Here is a 21,573-nt window from a genome sequence, read left to right on the forward strand (position 1 = left end):
CGACCGACTGCATTTATTTTGCGACCGACTATTTTTTTTCGCTGGGGGGGGGGGGAGAGAGATGACATTTTCCCCCAATTTAAGACATTTGACCCCCTATATCTCGAAAACGCCCCCTCAAACGCCTGATCACCACCCAGATGTTGTAAAACTCGCAGCCGTTGCTTCAGCAACATGATTATACCCTTACGTTAGCAAACGACAGCTATTATTTGCGACATCCCTTAGCAAAAAGTCCTATATATAGCCCAGAGAGAAATGGGGTGTCCCTTTTTGTATAGGATGAAATTCTTTAGTATTCTACGGTTTCTGTAGAGCATATCCTATACTTTTTCCTGCAGATTTCTGTGAAAATGTCTATAGGAAAGTACAATAGTAGTATTCTGTAGATGTTTTATAGTGTTTAGGAAGGAATATGGAAATGAGTCACTACAGTAGAGATTGAATTAATCAATTTAATGAATTGCTTATATTATGTGTATGCAATTGGTTAACAAATAATCTGCCCTCTATTAAAGTAAGGATAATTTACACGACCTGATTTACAGACTATCGATCGCTTATAGCCACTGGTGGTGGAGTCCACGTTGTAGAAAGTTACAATAACTCTATAAGTTGTTTTTTTTAGTCAACTATTCTGAAGTAATCCCAAATTAAAAAACAATTTGGTATTTTTTGATTTACAGACTATCGATCGCTTATAGTCAACTATTTTGAAGTAATCCCAAATTAAAAAAAAATTGGTATTTTTGGTGGGTGGGGGTGGGGGAAGGAGCGGGTCTTAACTTTATAATTAATACAAATGCTTATGTTTTGATTCCTAACTTTTGACTACTACACAGGCCATTTAGTTTTTACTTGCTTTTTTTACTACATTTCACGTAAATGGTAACTCAATCGTAAAGGTATTATTTTTTCCTGTTTATATTTCATGTAGCCGATTATTACTCACACTATTATATACAACGTTTGGGAAATATTCCCTTGTTGCATGTCTGTTTTTCATTTTGCGTAAGGTGGTTGGATGGCCGAATGGTTAGCGCGTGCGCGCTGTATCATAAGATCTTTAATTGAGTCAACGGGTGTGGTTTTGATTCCACGGTGGTACCGTGACAAGGAGTAGGGTCGCCTGTCCAACCACGTGGGTTTTTCTCCGGTTCCTCCGGTTTCCTTCCACTGCTAAAGACCCCTACGTGCAAGGGAATTACTGAGATAAAATTGAACCATATGTTAGTCCCGAAATGACCTTGTTTGTGTCGAGTGGACGTTACCTCTCTCTCTCTGTCTCTCTCTCTCTGTCTCTCTCTCTCTCTCATTTAGAGTAAAGTATTGGACTGGTCGTGCATAATGTTTTATTCTTTGGACATGTATGTGCTTATGTTCGGTATTTAAAGATCAACCTATATGAATTCTGCCCTCTTATCCTTTAGTATAGATCATTATACTGTATATTATTATTATAATACGTCCAATAGCTTGTTTAACCCGTGACAGTGTGATTTGGATTGTTGTTGGTAGCTCCAAGAGCCTTTTTATCTGGAATTTGTTCTACATTTAGTGAATATTTGAGTTCTTCGAAAATAGTTTAGAACACGTCACATCAAAAATATTCAAACTTTTATCTTGGGAGAAACATTTGACGTGGATTCATTTTTGTCCTCTAAACTAGAACTAGTCACCAGGTACTTCATGAATAGATCAAAACTAGACATCAAGATGAACACTTATCTTATAATCCGAATGTGATGTCCAGGATCCACACCATGAGTGTCGATGTGAGATATATAAGGAAAGTACAACACATACTTTGTAATGTAAGATTTGTGAATTATTCATACAGCAATTCCTACAACTGGAGAGTTCATATCAGATAATTTTCTTACCCGTATCCCCTGGAATATGTTTTTTTTTTTAGGGGCGGCGGATTTTTAAGGGGGCATTTGCTCCTGGTGCCCACCCCCCTTGGATCCGCGCCTGTGGTTGCGCCCCATAGCCTCCACATAAGTGATATAAGAAAGTTTGGATCAAGGCAAACGAACCAGGTACCCATAGGCGTCTGGGCACCCTTAAAACCAACCGACTGATCATTGCCCTAAGAGCACCACTGTGTGATCATAATCAAGTGTATTATTTTATAATTGAAAGGTTGTTCTTCTTTTTGTTTTTTTTTACGGGGGGGGGGGTGTGTGCAATGTACCCCCTGCACGCCCGCTAGGTAGGGCTCTAACCGGTGAGTGGTGACTGTATGTATAATACGTCCAATAGCTTTTTTAACCCGTGACTGTATGTATAATACGTTGGATAGCGTGTTATACCCGTGACTGTGTGATTTGGATTGTTGTTGGTAGCGCCAAGGGCCTTTTTGTCTGGAATTTGTTCTACATTTGGTGAATATTTGAATTCTTCGAAAATAGTTTAAAATACAACACATCAAAAATATTCAAACTTTTATCTTGGTAGAAACATTGACGTGGATTCATTTAATAATAAATTTTACATGGTTTGGAATTGATTTTGTTTTTTTGAACATGTTTCTAGAGAATCAAACATGCAAACTACAACATTTCTTTCACTATCCAGGGATTTATTGTATGACAGATGTCGAGAAAACAATATATTTCTAACCAATGATAAAACAGTTGTTTTGCACACGTAGCATTAATTCAGCCATTGTGGAAAATTTCCTATTGATTGAATTTGAATAACAGCATAGGCGTGTGGGGGGGGGGGCAATCGAAGTTGGGGTGGGGGCGGGGGTGCTAATTGCTAAAAAAAAATATTTGTCACCCGAATGTTCAGACAGAATCAATCATTAAATAATATGGCACATGGCTCACGCTTTCACGGTTCCAACGCCTATAAATTCCTGAAACAATTAATCGATGATAATGTCGAATCAGTGAATATTTAAACCTCAAAATAAACTTACCAAAAAGATAAAAAAATAGATTGTGAGAAAAATTTTCCAAATCTTTGATTGATAATGTGCTCAGTTGTATTGATTTTCTCACGTGTTTTTAAGTTTTATTTTTAACATAAATAAATATAGAGTTTAATCGGGGTAATTTATCCAGTCACCCCGTAGCATCGAAAACTGGTTAATATATCAAAGTAGAAGCATTATGATAAACTATCGGCAATATACCACGTCTAATGATCGCAATATTTGATGATAAGCCTACTTACTTACTTACTTATAGGGGGTTGGATGGCTGAATGGCTGAATGGTTAGCGTGTACATAAAGTCTGTCATTGACTCAACTGGCATGGTTTCGATTCCCCGGTTGTACGTGACAACCTCGTGGGTTTTCTCCGGGTCCACCGGTTTCCTCCCACTGCTAAAGACCCCTACGCGCAAGCGAATTATTGAAATAAAATTAAACAATACGTTAGTCCCGAAATGACCTAGTTTGTGTCGAGTGGACTTTAAACCCCATTGCTCCCACTTACTTACTTGTACTTATGTGTTAAACATCTTATACTTAGAACGAAATCTGCACATTATATAAACATGTTTAATGCCATGTAAATATTAAATTGTTTCAAACCACAAAGTTTTAAAATCGAACCGTAACTCAAAGAACATTGGATACCAGTCACAATCAGTCGAACACCAGCAACGTTAACTGGTTTCCTGTTACACTGAGGCTGAGAGCAAACAAAATAAGGAGAATTGATCGATGGTGCATTTACGAGATAACTTACCACATGCCATCGAAAAATCTAAGATCAAGGACTAAGAACAACTTCGTTGTTCTAAAGTTTAACCTCATCTCCTTTGGGGCTCGCTCGTTTGGTGTTGTTGTTGCCAATTTATCAACTTGATTCCTGAAAATCTTAGATCCAGTCAATCATTAGACTCCTTTCAATCCAGATTGAAAACATACTTTATTTGATTGCGATGGTTGTTTTTCTTTTTGCAGAGCAATGTGCACGACTATACGTGGCAGTAGTGAATTATAGGATTAATAGGATTATTCTTTAATAAGGTAGGACTGTTTATAGATACCATCTATTTTAAGGATTTATTTTAATAAATTTTAAAAATATGAAATTTCAACTTTAATACATGTACCTTTTTCTTAAACGAGACTTTTCTCTATCCAAAACTTCAGAATTGTGAGGACGTAACTTCCACAATAAAATTGTTGTTAAAAATGTTGATATATATCCTAACTGCGTTATTAAGATTGGAATAGGGTTTTCTCTCTCTTTCGTTTTTTATTTGTGAATTGTGGAACTATGCTGACAAATGTATATGTATTTTTCAGAACTATTTGTTCTGGTAGCACACGATCCATACTTGCAGAATATACCTTTTGTTGACACTTTGGGTGATTAGCAATATTATATTTTGTCACTGAAAATTGTCAAATTTTCCCAACGTGTGATGAGGAGGGTCATTTACTGTGTATATGCCAGGGTCTTACCCTAAACAACATACACGGTGGTCTAACGTTACCTAAAGTCTAACTTTACTTATTGTTACTTTAAACGCTAGTGGCGGTGGTCTGAATTACCTATAGTATTATTTTAAACGACATATGCGGAGGTCGGGCGTTACTTGTAGTCTTTTTCTAAGCGCCAATGGTGAATGTCAGGATTGGACTAAAAGCCTCAGGGCCAATTTATATTCCGCTAAGCGAAGCCATGATGCGAAGCTTTACTTGCGAAGCGAGGCTAAGCTAAGCAAGGCTAGCCTAAGCCTAAGGGCTTTCAATATTAGACCCGAAAGGGGTTACAAACGTGGACAATGAATTAATGGGCGACTAACGGACACTTTCAGCCTTGCAAAATTAAAAAAAAAAAAAAAATGCTATTAAATCAAAATTTTATTCTATATTGCAAATCAACACGTTGAAATACCCAAAGGTGTCAGTAGATTAATGAACCGATCATAGGAATTATCTAAATAACATCTTGATCATCAATAACTTTACTTCAGCAATTTATATACTCATATTATTATACCACCGGCTATTAATAACAGACACACGATAACCCTCGTGGCAAAACTTTGTCTTGGTGGTTTATTTTTGGGTTAATAAAGCGCAAAAAACTGCAGAGTGTGCGAAATGCCGAGCGTGTGAAAATAACCTCTCCGACTTTCTTGTGAACCTCCTCACAAACAAAGATACTTTACTTTCACTTTCTCAAATCCGGTATTCAAATGATAGCCTAAAAATATATCAAACGCCGGATTTCCATTATCCTAATTATTATATGAGGGAGAGAGGAGAGAGAGAAATGGGGTTTAACGTCCACTCGACACAAACTAGTTCATTTCGGGACTAACATATGGTTCAATTACATTTCAATAATTCGCTTGCGCGTAAAGGTCTTTAGCATAGTAGGACCCAGAGAAAACCAACGAGGCTGGATAGGCGATCTTACTCAACCGGGGAATCAAAACCACGCCAGTTCACTCACCTTATAATACACCCGCCTAATTAGAATATGATGACTTAAATTGTTTGTTTTTAGTCTGGTATAGAATGGATTGACCTATTTACAAGTATGTAGGAGGGGGGGGGGGGTGCTCACTAGTCTGCGGGTTCATTAGTCCACCGATATTTATTATTAGGCGTTGGTTTAGGTTTAAGAATTTGGGGGAGAGGTTAAGTCTCCACATAAGCACTGACCTAGGACGATGAAAAATTAGTTCGTGATATTTCCTAGTTTTATTAAAAATACATACAGTACATTAGATTTATATACTAAGATGATTTCACTGTTTTTGGTGTTGGTGGCGCTGATGGTCTTCCTTGGATGGTGCTTCTGGTATTCTGGTAATTTAAGTAAAATATGTGATTGATATGTATTGACAGCTGATCAGTACATACATCTATATGTTATCACGGAGTTTCAAGCAAAATTTTGAAAACTAAAACGTTTTCTAAAAATGCCACATTCCAAGACTTTGCTCTCAAACAGAGCGATGAATACATTAATTATTCGAATGTAAATAAGACCTAACCTTTTACACCAAATTACGTATTTCGGAGAGTTCGCATGGTTCTGACATGTGCCGACTGTTCAAAATACTTTAATCTTTAAGTCACTCCATGTGATGCAATAAGCATTTTTCTGCGAAATGAGCAAGGTGGAAACAGAAAAAAAAACCATATTAACCAGAACAAAAACAATATTGTTCCGCACAAGCTGCATAGCAGGGGCGTGCATAAAGATTTTGTTTGGGGGGGGGGGGTGTTTAGCAAAAATGTGACTGACTGATGCACATGTCCCTAATACGAGTGACGCAGTCAGGGGCCGAGAACAACAGATGGTAGTTTTCTAGGGGTCAGTAGCTGATCTGGAAGCTGGGAATAGGTGGTGGGGTGGGGCGGTTCCAAATTTAGGGCGCTATCCACAATCACACACCACATTGAATGTCAACAAAGTACTGGCTATAACACTGGGCGTCCCGGTAGAACATACATCGTATTGCCTATTTAGTTGTTCGCCGATTGTTATCTCGTCGGAAAGCAATTTTATTCAAGTTGACATAAAATTTATGTCATATAATATGATGATTGTTATTGATTTTGTAATTAAATTTAGGGACAGTGGCTATAACATATTGAACAACCTGAGAAAATTTTGAAAAACTGAACAAATATCCTGGCACTTGAGTTCATTGCTGGGAGCAAATTCTTGTGAACAAGAGAACCAGAAATAGGAGTCAATGGGACAGAATCTGGAAATCTGCCCCTGTCAATTGCGCCTGTTTTGCCAGAGTTGTTCAACATTTGTACAATCTGACGACCAACGCACCAGCGGTACTACTAACTTGGGCAGTTCACTATAACCGTGAATATGACAGTGCTGGGGCAGTATAAGACCACAGAGGCGCGAAAAAAAAAAATAATTCAGATATGTAACTGACCTTACAATTTTGGGGGACTGGGCCTGACAAATTACAGTCAATGCCATAACAAATGGGATCAAATTCTCCTTCACGGGAGGATAAGAAATGGGACCGAATCTTTAGGCCTATCCGTCAATTTCGCCGGTTTTGTGAGAGTAGAAATAACAGTTCTACAGTCTGTCGCCCCACTCACTATTGGTACGACTAACTGGGCGATTCACTGTAACTGTGAATATGATAGTGATGAGATTGTATAAGACAGAGGAGTTGAAGAATAATGACACAATCGAGTTGAGCGCCGTAGGCGCGAAAAAAGATTTAGATGGAGCTTTTAATTTTTTGGGACTGGGCCTGAGGGGTCTTTGTCTCACGGGGGCGCTTACTTGGCCTCTGAAATGCCATTTACTGGACTTTGGGATCTGGAGAAAGGTTTTTTAGAATTCTGATGGTCAGAAAATACTTACAACATGAGTAAAATACGTTTTAATTTCTACTGGGATTAAATATGCAATAAGTAAAAATTCGAAAGTTTAATAGATCGCCTTAACATTTCATAACTTAAAGATTTTTACGTATTTTTAAAACAAACTATGCTTCCGATAACTTCTTACCAACTGTTCGACTAATGTTATTCGTATGACCATCAATAATATAATTTAAGCTATTAAAATCTTCGTAACAAGCTCTCTCAATTTCTTAGACCAACATACTCATAACAGGGAATTCTTTTTTTTTCAAACATGAAAAGTTGACTAGGTTATTTTATACTATACCGTTGCAATTTAGATGCACGCATTCACACAAAATTTGTACTTTCTATTTTGGCATTGTTTACCTCATTAATTCGTTTAGTCTGAAAACCGACTGCAGTCAGCACTTATTTTGAGACCGACAATGTGACGTAAGAAATTTAGGTGCACGTATATTAAGTATTTTAGGTTTTTTCCTTCTATTCTGGCATTATTTGTTTAACTCATTAATTCATTTCGTCTGTCGCCGATGCATAATTTTGAGACCGACTACAGTGACTGCACTTATTTTGAGACCGACTATTTTTCTCCCTGGGGGATTTTTTTTTTGCGACCGACTGCATTTATTTTGCGACCGACTATTTTTTTTCGCTGGGGGGGGGGGAGAGAGATGACATTTTCCCCCAATTTAAGACATTTGACCCCCTATATCTCGAAAACGCCCCCTCAAACGCCTGATCACCACCCAGATGTTGTAAAACTCGCAGCCGTTGCTTCAGCAACATGATTATACCCTTACGTTAGCAAACGACAGCTATTATTTGCGACATCCCTTAGCAAAAAGTCCTATATATAGCCCAGAGAGAAATGGGGTGTCCCTTTTTGTATAGGATGAAATTCTTTAGTATTCTACGGTTTCTGTAGAGCATATCCTATACTTTTTCCTGCAGATTTCTGTGAAAATGTCTATAGGAAAGTACAATAGTAGTATTCTGTAGATGTTTTATAGTGTTTAGGAAGGAATATGGAAATGAGTCACTACAGTAGAGATTGAATTAATCAATTTAATGAATTGCTTATATTATGTGTATGCAATTGGTTAACAAATAATCTGCCCTCTATTAAAGTAAGGATAATTTACACGACCTGATTTACAGACTATCGATCGCTTATAGCCACTGGTGGTGGAGTCCACGTTGTAGAAAGTTACAATAACTCTATAAGTTGTTTTTTTTAGTCAACTATTCTGAAGTAATCCCAAATTAAAAAACAATTTGGTATTTTTTGATTTACAGACTATCGATCGCTTATAGTCAACTATTTTGAAGTAATCCCAAATTAAAAAAAAATTGGTATTTTTGGTGGGTGGGGGTGGGGGAAGGAGCGGGTCTTAACTTTATAATTAATACAAATGCTTATGTTTTGATTCCTAACTTTTGACTACTACACAGGCCATTTAGTTTTTACTTGCTTTTTTTACTACATTTCACGTAAATGGTAACTCAATCGTAAAGGTATTATTTTTTCCTGTTTATATTTCATGTAGCCGATTATTACTCACACTATTATATACAACGTTTGGGAAATATTCCCTTGTTGCATGTCTGTTTTTCATTTTGCGTAAGGTGGTTGGATGGCCGAATGGTTAGCGCGTGCGCGCTGTATCATAAGATCTTTAATTGAGTCAACGGGTGTGGTTTTGATTCCACGGTGGTACCGTGACAAGGAGTAGGGTCGCCTGTCCAACCACGTGGGTTTTTCTCCGGTTCCTCCGGTTTCCTTCCACTGCTAAAGACCCCTACGTGCAAGGGAATTACTGAGATAAAATTGAACCATATGTTAGTCCCGAAATGACCTTGTTTGTGTCGAGTGGACGTTACCTCTCTCTCTCTGTCTCTCTCTCTCTGTCTCTCTCTCTCTCTCATTTAGAGTAAAGTATTGGACTGGTCGTGCATAATGTTTTATTCTTTGGACATGTATGTGCTTATGTTCGGTATTTAAAGATCAACCTATATGAATTCTGCCCTCTTATCCTTTAGTATAGATCATTATACTGTATATTATTATTATAATACGTCCAATAGCTTGTTTAACCCGTGACAGTGTGATTTGGATTGTTGTTGGTAGCTCCAAGAGCCTTTTTATCTGGAATTTGTTCTACATTTAGTGAATATTTGAGTTCTTCGAAAATAGTTTAGAACACGTCACATCAAAAATATTCAAACTTTTATCTTGGGAGAAACATTTGACGTGGATTCATTTTTGTCCTCTAAACTAGAACTAGTCACCAGGTACTTCATGAATAGATCAAAACTAGACATCAAGATGAACACTTATCTTATAATCCGAATGTGATGTCCAGGATCCACACCATGAGTGTCGATGTGAGATATATAAGGAAAGTACAACACATACTTTGTAATGTAAGATTTGTGAATTATTCATACAGCAATTCCTACAACTGGAGAGTTCATATCAGATAATTTTCTTACCCGTATCCCCTGGAATATGTTTTTTTTTTTAGGGGCGGCGGATTTTTAAGGGGGCATTTGCTCCTGGTGCCCACCCCCCTTGGATCCGCGCCTGTGGTTGCGCCCCATAGCCTCCACATAAGTGATATAAGAAAGTTTGGATCAAGGCAAACGAACCAGGTACCCATAGGCGTCTGGGCACCCTTAAAACCAACCGACTGATCATTGCCCTAAGAGCACCACTGTGTGATCATAATCAAGTGTATTATTTTATAATTGAAAGGTTGTTCTTCTTTTTGTTTTTTTTTACGGGGGGGGGGGGTGTGTGCAATGTACCCCCTGCACGCCCGCTAGGTAGGGCTCTAACCGGTGAGTGGTGACTGTATGTATAATACGTCCAATAGCTTTTTTAACCCGTGACTGTATGTATAATACGTTGGATAGCGTGTTATACCCGTGACTGTGTGATTTGGATTGTTGTTGGTAGCGCCAAGGGCCTTTTTGTCTGGAATTTGTTCTACATTTGGTGAATATTTGAATTCTTCGAAAATAGTTTAAAATACAACACATCAAAAATATTCAAACTTTTATCTTGGTAGAAACATTGACGTGGATTCATTTAATAATAAATTTTACATGGTTTGGAATTGATTTTGTTTTTTTGAACATGTTTCTAGAGAATCAAACATGCAAACTACAACATTTCTTTCACTATCCAGGGATTTATTGTATGACAGATGTCGAGAAAACAATATATTTCTAACCAATGATAAAACAGTTGTTTTGCACACGTAGCATTAATTCAGCCATTGTGGAAAATTTCCTATTGATTGAATTTGAATAACAGCATAGGCGTGTGGGGGGGGGGCAATCGAAGTTGGGGTGGGGGCGGGGGTGCTAATTGCTAAAAAAAAATATTTGTCACCCGAATGTTCAGACAGAATCAATCATTAAATAATATGGCACATGGCTCACGCTTTCACGGTTCCAACGCCTATAAATTCCTGAAACAATTAATCGATGATAATGTCGAATCAGTGAATATTTAAACCTCAAAATAAACTTACCAAAAAGATAAAAAAATAGATTGTGAGAAAAATTTTCCAAATCTTTGATTGATAATGTGCTCAGTTGTATTGATTTTCTCACGTGTTTTTAAGTTTTATTTTTAACATAAATAAATATAGAGTTTAATCGGGGTAATTTATCCAGTCACCCCGTAGCATCGAAAACTGGTTAATATATCAAAGTAGAAGCATTATGATAAACTATCGGCAATATACCACGTCTAATGATCGCAATATTTGATGATAAGCCTACTTACTTACTTACTTATAGGGGGTTGGATGGCTGAATGGCTGAATGGTTAGCGTGTACATAAAGTCTGTCATTGACTCAACTGGCATGGTTTCGATTCCCCGGTTGTACGTGACAACCTCGTGGGTTTTCTCCGGGTCCACCGGTTTCCTCCCACTGCTAAAGACCCCTACGCGCAAGCGAATTATTGAAATAAAATTAAACAATACGTTAGTCCCGAAATGACCTAGTTTGTGTCGAGTGGACTTTAAACCCCATTGCTCCCACTTACTTACTTGTACTTATGTGTTAAACATCTTATACTTAGAACGAAATCTGCACATTATATAAACATGTTTAATGCCATGTAAATATTAAATTGTTTCAAACCACAAAGTTTTAAAATCGAACCGTAACTCAAAGAACATTGGATACCAGTCACAATCAGTCGAACACCAGCAACGTTAACTGGTTTCCTGTTACACTGAGGCTGAGAGCAAACAAAATAAGGAGAATTGATCGATGGTGCATTTACGAGATAACTTACCACATGCCATCGAAAAATCTAAGATCAAGGACTAAGAACAACTTCGTTGTTCTAAAGTTTAACCTCATCTCCTTTGGGGCTCGCTCGTTTGGTGTTGTTGTTGCCAATTTATCAACTTGATTCCTGAAAATCTTAGATCCAGTCAATCATTAGACTCCTTTCAATCCAGATTGAAAACATACTTTATTTGATTGCGATGGTTGTTTTTCTTTTTGCAGAGCAATGTGCACGACTATACGTGGAATTAGCGCGATATAAATGGACTTATTATTATTTAGATTGTTTTTTTAGTATCTCTTGATTTGGTTGAAACAAGGGAAGGGCAGTAGGAAAAGGGGACACGATATTGTCATTTGGGCAAAATAAGACATTGACGTAGGTTTTTCCATGAGTATTTGAGATAACTCTTTCGAAATTCGAGGACACTTTTTCAGAGGGCACATATCCCCCCCCCCCTCCGTACCCTAGTAAGAAATCTCATTGGAATCCAGCGTTATGAACCATTTCCAGTTCTTTTGTTTTTGTATTCATGAGGACAGGGTTGCCTACTCGCCCAGCACGCCTTTGCCTTTTTGTACGAAAAGTCGCTTATTGTTAGCATCTTCTTTGTCAATCTCTCGCAAAATGTTGGCATAACTTGTGTAACTCTGTTATATCACATCCAAGATTATTTTGAGTGATTTCAGAAAAATAAGGTCCTTTTAATGTCTATAAAAAAGGTTCTTGAATATATTTATATAAAGTAATTGGTAATGGTAATTAATTTGAATGTAATGGGTAATAGTAATTAATTACATCGCTGACAATAAGAAAGTAACTGTAATGAGTACATCGCTGAAACGTAATGGTAATGTAATTAATTACGTTGCCAATGTAATGTCCCCATCCCTGGATATTGTAAAAGTGTGGTTTTCGGTGGTTTTTAATCTGAATATAAGAGAGATCCAATATTGTCGTTTCAAAGTAATTTATTAAGTGAAGATGATCATTATTCAAATTCAAACATTAATAACAATATAACGTAAATACTATGTAAAGGATAGTGTAGCTTATAATAATATATATACATAGGGTGGTGTAGCATATAATAACAATAATAATATATGTATAATTTCAATGTAATACAATAGAGCTAACTCGCTTGTGAAGAGGTACAAGTTACTGATGTAGAATTTCTTAAATGTACGATCCTTATTAAATGTAACTAATAAATATAACTATTAAATCTTTATTAAATATAACTATTAAATCTTTAGTAAATATAACTATTAAATCTTTATTCTCTATTTAGCAACAAGTATTAATCGAAAATAACATATACCGTACTTTTTAGTCACTAATTATTTCCACTAATCTAAATAACACATTTCTTTAATAAACAAGTAATCTATCGAATATATAGTACTTTTCCGTCTATTAAAAATATATATTGTAAAATATTCGCTAGAAGTTAAACAAGTAATAAATCATGTAAATCCTTACTTTTCCGTTTAATTTAGCGCGAACCATTTCTAATTATTTTAGACATTAATTATCTGTTATTGAAACATATTTAAACAAACAAGTATTTCGTCGACAAACGTACTTTTCCGTTTTAATAAATATATATATTGTAAAATATTCTCAAGTAATTAAACAAGTAATGAATCATATCAATTCTTACTTTTCCGTTTATTAATTAATATTTTACGTAGATGAAGAAATATCTATTAATGTAATACTCGATTCTACTAATCGTATTGATCCGATATAAAAGGATATAATTCTAAATCAAAGGTTAGAATAAAATATATATAAAGTTTAAACAATCAAAATATACATAGAGGCTTACCTGAATATAAGAGAGATCCAATATTGTCGTTTCAAAGTAATTTATTAAGTGAAGATAATGGTGAAAGTTTAGCTAGATATATTTATATCTTCCAAAAATCCCGGCAAATATTAGAGATGCCACGTGTTGGATTAATCTCATTTTTTGATTGGTGGAAGACCATTTACGGAAGACGCCCATTACTCGATACGAAATCTGATTGGCCGGATCTAGACTCGCTTGACTTAATATGTCAGGTAACGACTACCCGAGTAATAGCGTCAGTGTAATCCTAGGTATTGTTTTTAAAGTTAAAGCTGTCACCATTAATCTTACTTAATTACTTTAAAATAAACAACCAATAAAGGACCCTCTATTCAAGTTCTTCTATATCAGTATACCATTATATAATATGCTTAAGATCTATTGACACCAAATCAGCGTCAAGGTTGATTTATGCAATCTATGACGTCCTCAAAGCGTATTATTGGAAAATAATTTGGTTTAGTAATTTTATTTAATTTTCTGTAATCTACAGCGAATCTCCATTCTCCGGACTTTTTTTTAACCATAATGACCGGTGACCGCCAGGGTGAGTTGCTTTCAACGCAGATATTGTTGTCAAGCATTTCTTTTATTTGCCGCGAGGTTTCCTTTCTAAGTTCGGCCGATTGTCGATAAAATTGTGAACGTACCGGACCTTCGTTTTCCATAGTATCTATGACGTGTTTGTAACCCTTTGTTTTACCCAATTCTTTAAGATTCTTCGCAAATACGTGTCGATTTGTATTCAAAAATGACAATAATTCCCGTTTCTCATTATCCGATAAGTCAGAATCTGTTAAATCGAACTCGAGTTCATTTTCACGAGATTCCTCGGATTTTAAAGACATGACATTACCGCCCGGATTTGCAGGCGTGCTATGTTCATTGTCTAATAAGTCCATTATAGAATTCTCTTCAATATTATTTACTGTGGCTAATATGTTAGATTTATAAATTTTTATATTTTTATTTGTGGAATTTAATAAACGTAGCACAGCCTTTCCTTCCAATGGTTGAACAAGACATCTAGCTCCTACAATACCTTTTTTCGCAAGAATGGGATTTGGTTCTAATAAAACTGCGTTACAATAGTTAAAATTTGCCAATCTCACAGGTACGTCAACGTGATGACGAGCTTTAAGTGTGATAGATTTTTGGGGTCTAACTAAGCCTATGTTGTTCGATATCAATGCTATGTCAGGTATTCCCTCATCAAATGACACAATACGTTTACTTATATCTATTTTTGTATTAAATCGCTCCATAAAATCAAGTCCTAAAATTACTGGGTGGTGTACCTGTGGCATAATATGGAATTCGTGTTGGAGTGAAACATTGTTTATATAAAGCAGTACCTTCATAGTACCCAAAACATTATACTGATCACCACCTACTCCAGTTACTTTGATTATATTTGATGGTTCAATTTGTGATTTCTTAAAACCTAACTTATTAAATAAATTGAAAGATAGAATAGATATACTAGCCCCGGTATCGATTAATGCATTTAACTGTTTTGAACTTATCATAATTTCAATCATATTTCTTTCCAGGGACGTTTGTACGGCTATTACTTGACCAGCATTATTTTCGTCTAAAACATATTTAAATTCATCTAAAAACAAATTTTTCACTATTTGGAAACTGTCTTTCTGTTCCGGTGTCAGTTTCTGGAACCAAAGTTTGGCTTCTCCAGTTAAATAAAATGACAAATTTGATAATTTCAAACTATCGTTAGTCACTTTTTGTATTGCCATTAAATGTTCAAACTCACAGATAAAAGTTGCGGCTGTCTCGTTTCCCGTTCCACTGAATCTGGGTAACTGCAGGGAACTCATTGCAAATACCTGTGTACCGTTGTCTTCTGTAGAGGAGTTTGAAGCTATCGTGTTAATGTCAGTGTTAACTGTAATTTCAGTTTCCGATATCTCTCCTGTTTTCTCTGTTTCTTTGTTTCTTAACGGATATCTTGGAAAATTATCTGGATCAACTCCTTGTTTCGACATCAGTCAGGATCTTAAAGCATCTCCACCAATTGTAAAAGTGTGGTTTTCGGTGGTTTTTAATCTGAATATAAGAGAGATCCAATATTGTCGTTTCAAAGTAATTTATTAAGTGAAGATGATCATTATTCAAATTCAAACATTAATAACAATATAACGTAAATACTATGTAAAGGATAGTGTAGCTTATAATAATATATATACATAGGGTGGTGTAGCATATAATAACAATAATAATATATGTATAATTTCAATGTAATACAATAGAGCTAACTCGCTTGTGAAGAGGTACAAGTTACTGATGTAGAATTTCTTAAATGTACGATCCTTATTAAATGTACCTAATAAATATAACTATTAAATCTTTATTAAATATAACTATTAAATCTTTAGTAAATATAACTATTAAATCTTTATTCTCTATTTAGCAACAAGTATTAATCGAAAATAACATATACCGTACTTTTTAGTCACTTATTATTTCCACTAATCTAAATAAAACATTTCTTTAATAAACAAGTAATCTATCGAATATATAGTACTTTTCCGTCTATTAAAAATATATATTGTAAAATATTCGCTAGAAGTTAAACAAGTAATAAATCATGTAAATCCTTACTTTTCCGTTTAATTTAGCGCGAACCATTTCTAATTATTTTAGACATTAATTATCTGTTATTGAAACATATTTAAACAAACAAGTATTTCGTCGACAAACGTACTTTTCCGTTTTAATAAATATATATATTGTAAAATATTCTCAAGTAATTAAACAAGTAATGAATCATATCAATTCTTACTTTTCCGTTTATTAATTAATATTTTACGTAGATGAAGAAATATCTATTAATGTAATACTCGATTCTACTAATCGTATTGATCCGATATAAAAGGATATAATTCTAAATCAAAGGTTAGAATAAAATATATATAAAGTTTAAACAATCAAAATATACATAGAGGCTTACCTGAATATAAGAGAGATCCAATATTGTCGTTTCAAAGTAATTTATTAAGTGAAGATAATGGTGAAAGTTTAGCTAGATATATTTATATCTTCCAAAAATCCCGGCAAATATTAGAGATGCCACGTGTTGGATTAATCTCATTTTTTGATTGGTGGAAGACCATTTACGGAAGACGCCCATTACTCGATACGAAATCTGATTGGCCGGATCTAGACTCGCTTGACTTAATATGTCAGGTAACGACAACCCGAGTAATAGCGTCAGTGTAATCCTAGGTATTGTTTTTAAAGTTAAAGCTGTCACCATTAATCTTACTTAATTACTTTAAAATAAACAACCAATAAAGGACCCTCTATTCAAGTTCTTCTATATCAGTATACCATTATATAATATGCTTAAGATCTATTGACACCAAATCAGCGTCAAGGTTGATTTATGCAATATAGACTCGACGTCTTTAATAAACATATATACATTTAAAATAAACTATATAATCTATAAAATATACATAAGAATAAAATATCTAAAATAAAATATATTGCATATTTTGTCAATGTACACTGTTACAATATCACCGGCAAATAAAATTCGATTGTCCATTTGAGTTCTTCAAAATAATTTAAAGATTTTCCAACCAGTCAGATCAAAAATATTGTCCAGCTTGAACCATCTAATATTGATTCATTTAATAATAAAATTTACATGGTTGAAATTGATTTTATCAATTTGAACATTACTTCAGAGAACAATACACCAGCTGTCTGAAATATACGATAAACAAGCAGCATTATGATATAATTTCATCATCCCCAAACTTAATATATGACAAATTTCTAGAAAATAATGCAATTATTCCCGGCTTGGTTGTCGATCCCCACTTCTAAAATGCAAGAGATTTGTGTTTCAAGATATTCATTGAGGCCTATTCTCGAAGGTTGATTAAAATAAAATGACCTGTTTCAACCCGTCCGTGGAATATTGAGAATCTAACAAAGAAGTAGAAGATTAGCCAGAAACAATATGGGATTTGGATCAGGCGTCTGTGTGCAACAATTCTCTTTTTCTGTATGATGAAATTCTACAGAAATTTGGGGACCTGTAGGAAATAACGGCCCCAAATATTCTACAGTTTCTGTAATGCAATGATATAGGTTTTTTTCTAAAGTTAAATACTATAGTATTTTATAGATGTTTTGTAGTGTGTTATGTAGAAAATTCTACGGTTATGTATAGGACGGAATACTGTAGCAAATTGGGCTCCTGAAGGCGCCCATTGGGGAAGAAATGAGCTCCAGAATCCAACGACCAAGAAACTGTGGACGGAGAGGGGCGACGGCAATAAACGTCCACATGACAATACAGCTAAAAATGAAATATAAAAGAAAATAATTACAAACAATGGAATACGATTAATGAGTAGGATGTCCACCATCGGTTATAAAGCATGTAGTCATACAAGATTAATGGCTTCAGGTATAATTGCTATTATAAGCAATCTATTGAAATCTGAATAAGATATTAAAACAACACATTGAACATTAAATGAATGAAAGAATTAATAAATGAATGAATGAATAAATGTACGAACTATATCCCCATTACAATACTATAGTATTGATGTAGGAATTGTTAGACTTACTATAGAATTCTAAAGATTTTTTTTATTAATTATTTTGGGAAAAGATATACTTGACCCATAATTGATAAGCTTATTTTTCCCCTCTTGGATTAATTTGAATTCTGTTGATGATTCACCAGTCGGAACCATGACAGCTTTTGTTCTTGATATAAGTGAAACATGGGGAAAATAGTTAAATGAAGTTATGTAAAAAAAATCAAAAAAAATCTCATAAAGCTTGTCTAATTTAATATTATTGTAGAGAATGTTATAAAATAAATTTATCTTTATGTCATTAATCATTTTTTATGAATTAATTAGACGTTACTATACTATAGGCCTACACATGAAATCTTCAACATTGAAAACACGATTTATTTGTCAAATTATATCAACATTCATGTTGTGATCTTACCGGAAAGAGATGGGCTTTTGATATCCAATATTTAAGACAAAATAAACATTTTACCATTGGTACACGAATCGTGTACCATAATGCGCTTCAGCCCCAGTTGTATCAAGAGACTCGAGGAACGAGGCTAGACACATTGCACCAAATCAAACGGCGTATGTAGACTGGAATAACCAGACGCTAGAAATAATTTGCACTCGCTTGAGACTGCTGGCTTATTTCGCCGAACATAACTGATTTGAAATTGGAGTAAAAACGGAAACCATTGAATGTAAATCAGTTTATATACATTCATATTACAGTTTTATATGCGTTGCGACCCACTCTTGTCAATTTCTAGGTCCAAAATGTTAGCGATTTAGCTCCTTTAAATTTCAGCCCATGACTGACTAAGGCTGTTAATTATTGTTTGACAGTTATACAGAATTGACCTAAATGGCTTCAACAGATTATATAAATTTCATCCAGTACATTTATCTGCTATAGTCATGGAAATCTAACTAGCACGGTACCCAACAAACTGACTGTGTTCAAATAAACTTTGTCTTTATTTCAATGAACTTTTTAAAAAATTTATTCAATATGACTGGGTTCTCATTAGGAGAATGATGATGCTTGGTACATAGTTTCACTAAATCAAGACTTAAGTTCTATCATAAGGATTTTAAACTTATGCTAGGAATAGATAAGCAGTTTGACTGTTCAATGTGATACTAAAAAATAAATGTGAAGTTAAGTAATGTGTAATATAATTACTCGGAGATTGTGCCAGGGCACACAAGCCTCACTGTTGGCTTGTTGATCCCACTTTTATGTAGAATTTAAAAATATTTTCTGGCAGGTGTTTTGAATACTCCTGATTTTGTGGAGGTTGAATCGGGAAGTAAATATACAGGAATTAGGGAAATCACCTACTAAACTTACGTCACAGCCTATAGATTCCTTCGACCAGGCTTAGAAAAATATGGAAACGGTCAATGCCCTTCAATATTTAAATCAGGAGATTGTAATACGTTCAACTCTTTGTAAAACACTCGAGTTTTTGTCTACGCCTTTCGAAGAAAGCAGGAGACTATTAAAATGGGCCTGCCCGTCTGTCTGTCTGCCCGTCCGTGTAGGTGTTTATTAGGTGAAACCCTTGATGGAGTTCGAAGATGAGCATTTTCTGCTTAAGGTAAGCTGTGATAAGCAATTTGATTGGTTGACGTTTTGGGACACGATAACTTTAGTTTCATTACATCATTACCTTGACTAAGTTCGATAATGAGCATTTTCTGCTCAGGGTAAGCAGAGCGATAAGCAATTTATTTAATTGGTCGAGACTTTGGAACATAACTACTCTGTTTTAATCGAGGTAGAATATTTAAACTGGATGTAGCTGTTCATTATGTGACTGAGTTCAATGATTAGCATTTCCCACTAAAGCTAGCAGGGATAATCAGTGCCATTGATTGATGCTTTGGGCCAAGATAACTTTGATTCTAACTGATGGAGAGGATGAAACTTAGTGTATAGTTTTCTACCAGGTAGGCCTACTTCAAAACCTTGACTGAGCATTTTCTGCTTAGACTAAGTATAGATAATCAGTTTGATTGCTCGATACTCTTGAACAAGATAATTGTGTAATTAATCTAATTATTTTGCGATTTCGGCCGGGGACATCAGCCTCACTGTTGGCTTTTTTTTTAATTATTATTCTAGCTTTCGCGCGCAGTGGTACTAAATGTCCGTTCTAGCCATAAACACAAAGTATTGATTAAGATGCGTTGTAATCGATAGTCATCTGTGTAAGATATTCCTCTAAACCAATAGTATGGACTCCTCCCAGTAGAAGTGTCGAGTATGGACGAATATTGATTAAGGTGCGTCGTAATCAATAGCCATCTATGTAAGATATTCCTCTAAACCAATAATATTATTTGACTCCTCCCAGTGGGAGTATACAATGGAAGCCACGTGTTTTTTTCCCCAGGTATCGTGCTATTTCTCATGAAAATCGATCGCTGTGGCCATCCACCTGTCTATAAAAAGAAGCAACAATGAGAGTAGGTATCAGATGTGTTTAACTTCAAGTTGAATTAATTAACCATGTGTGCTTTGATTCTGAATATAGTGGTAGCTTTTGCCTTGATGGCCTGTACTGCTAACAGCAAAAAATATTATTCAAAGAGGCGCGAAGTTAACCTGAAAACTGTATCGTGTGATAGAGTTGAAAAGTCGGATTTGTGTCACTGCTGTCCTGGTTAGTATTACTATTTGCGTTTGATTTATTTTCAGAACATATTTATAATTTGCGATAAATCAAAACTGATACCGGCCATGTTTAGATATTTCTATTTTCAGGTGTTAGATTAAAACCTGATCCGAATTCAATTCAAACTAATTTTGACCAAGTATGTCAAGTGGTAGACAACCTATTCGGGTTATGATAGATTATAAAGACTCGAACTAGCAATTATTCGCCCATTGACTTCAATTTTAAATGGCTGTAACATCGCAGGCTGTAGCTTTTTGCTCAACATCCCATTGATTCCAATCTTTATAAGGCACCACAGCGGACGACATTTAGCTGACTTATCATAAATTTTAATATCATCTTTTAAGTTCCGAATATAGAACAATTTAAGAGCTTGTGAATGTTAATATGTTTTTCTTCTCAAGAACAAATAGCACACGATTGACGAACCATTTTAATCAACTGTTTTTGTTTAGAAATTGAAATATTATCCAACGTAATGTAGTCCTGTACCAGAATCCGTACCGCAGGAAGTTGTCCGGATCAAGTCGCGTGACGCCATCGCCATCTTTATCTAAGATCGCTATTGTTTAGATTATTTGCTAGGGGGATTTGATTTTCACTGTGGTCAAAATGTCACTTTGACAATGATTGCGGTAGCACGATTTACCAAAACCACCCCAATCTACCCAAACCCACCATTATTTAAACTCATATAATAATTATTTAATAAAAATCATACTGTTCTTTAAGCCAAATTGACATTTTTAATTTAAAATCGTAACGTTTTGTTTCAAAAATGTCCTTCAAAAGGCAATTTCCAGGCAAT

At 35.1% G+C, this 21,573-nt stretch overlaps 1 protein-coding gene across 2 annotated transcripts in view; it reads left to right on the forward strand.

Annotated features, from left to right (window-relative positions):
- The window catches only part of LOC126831610 (adhesive plaque matrix protein 2-like), a 56,989-nt gene that overhangs the window by 28,746 nt on the left and 6,670 nt on the right, over positions 1-21,573 (forward strand). The window contains exon 1 of one of the 2 annotated variants that reach the window (XR_007684213.2): positions 20,383-20,750. The exons of the other annotated variant lie outside the window; for it this stretch is intronic. The gene's annotated coding sequence lies outside the window, so the exon portion shown is untranslated. Of the gene's footprint in view, positions 1-20,382; positions 20,751-21,573 lie in introns of those variants that run through there. 2 annotated transcript variants of the gene reach the window in all.

This window comes from Patella vulgata, chromosome 9, assembly GCF_932274485.2.
Source record: "Patella vulgata chromosome 9, xgPatVulg1.2, whole genome shotgun sequence".
Lineage (NCBI taxonomy): Eukaryota > Metazoa > Mollusca > Gastropoda > Patellidae > Patella > Patella vulgata.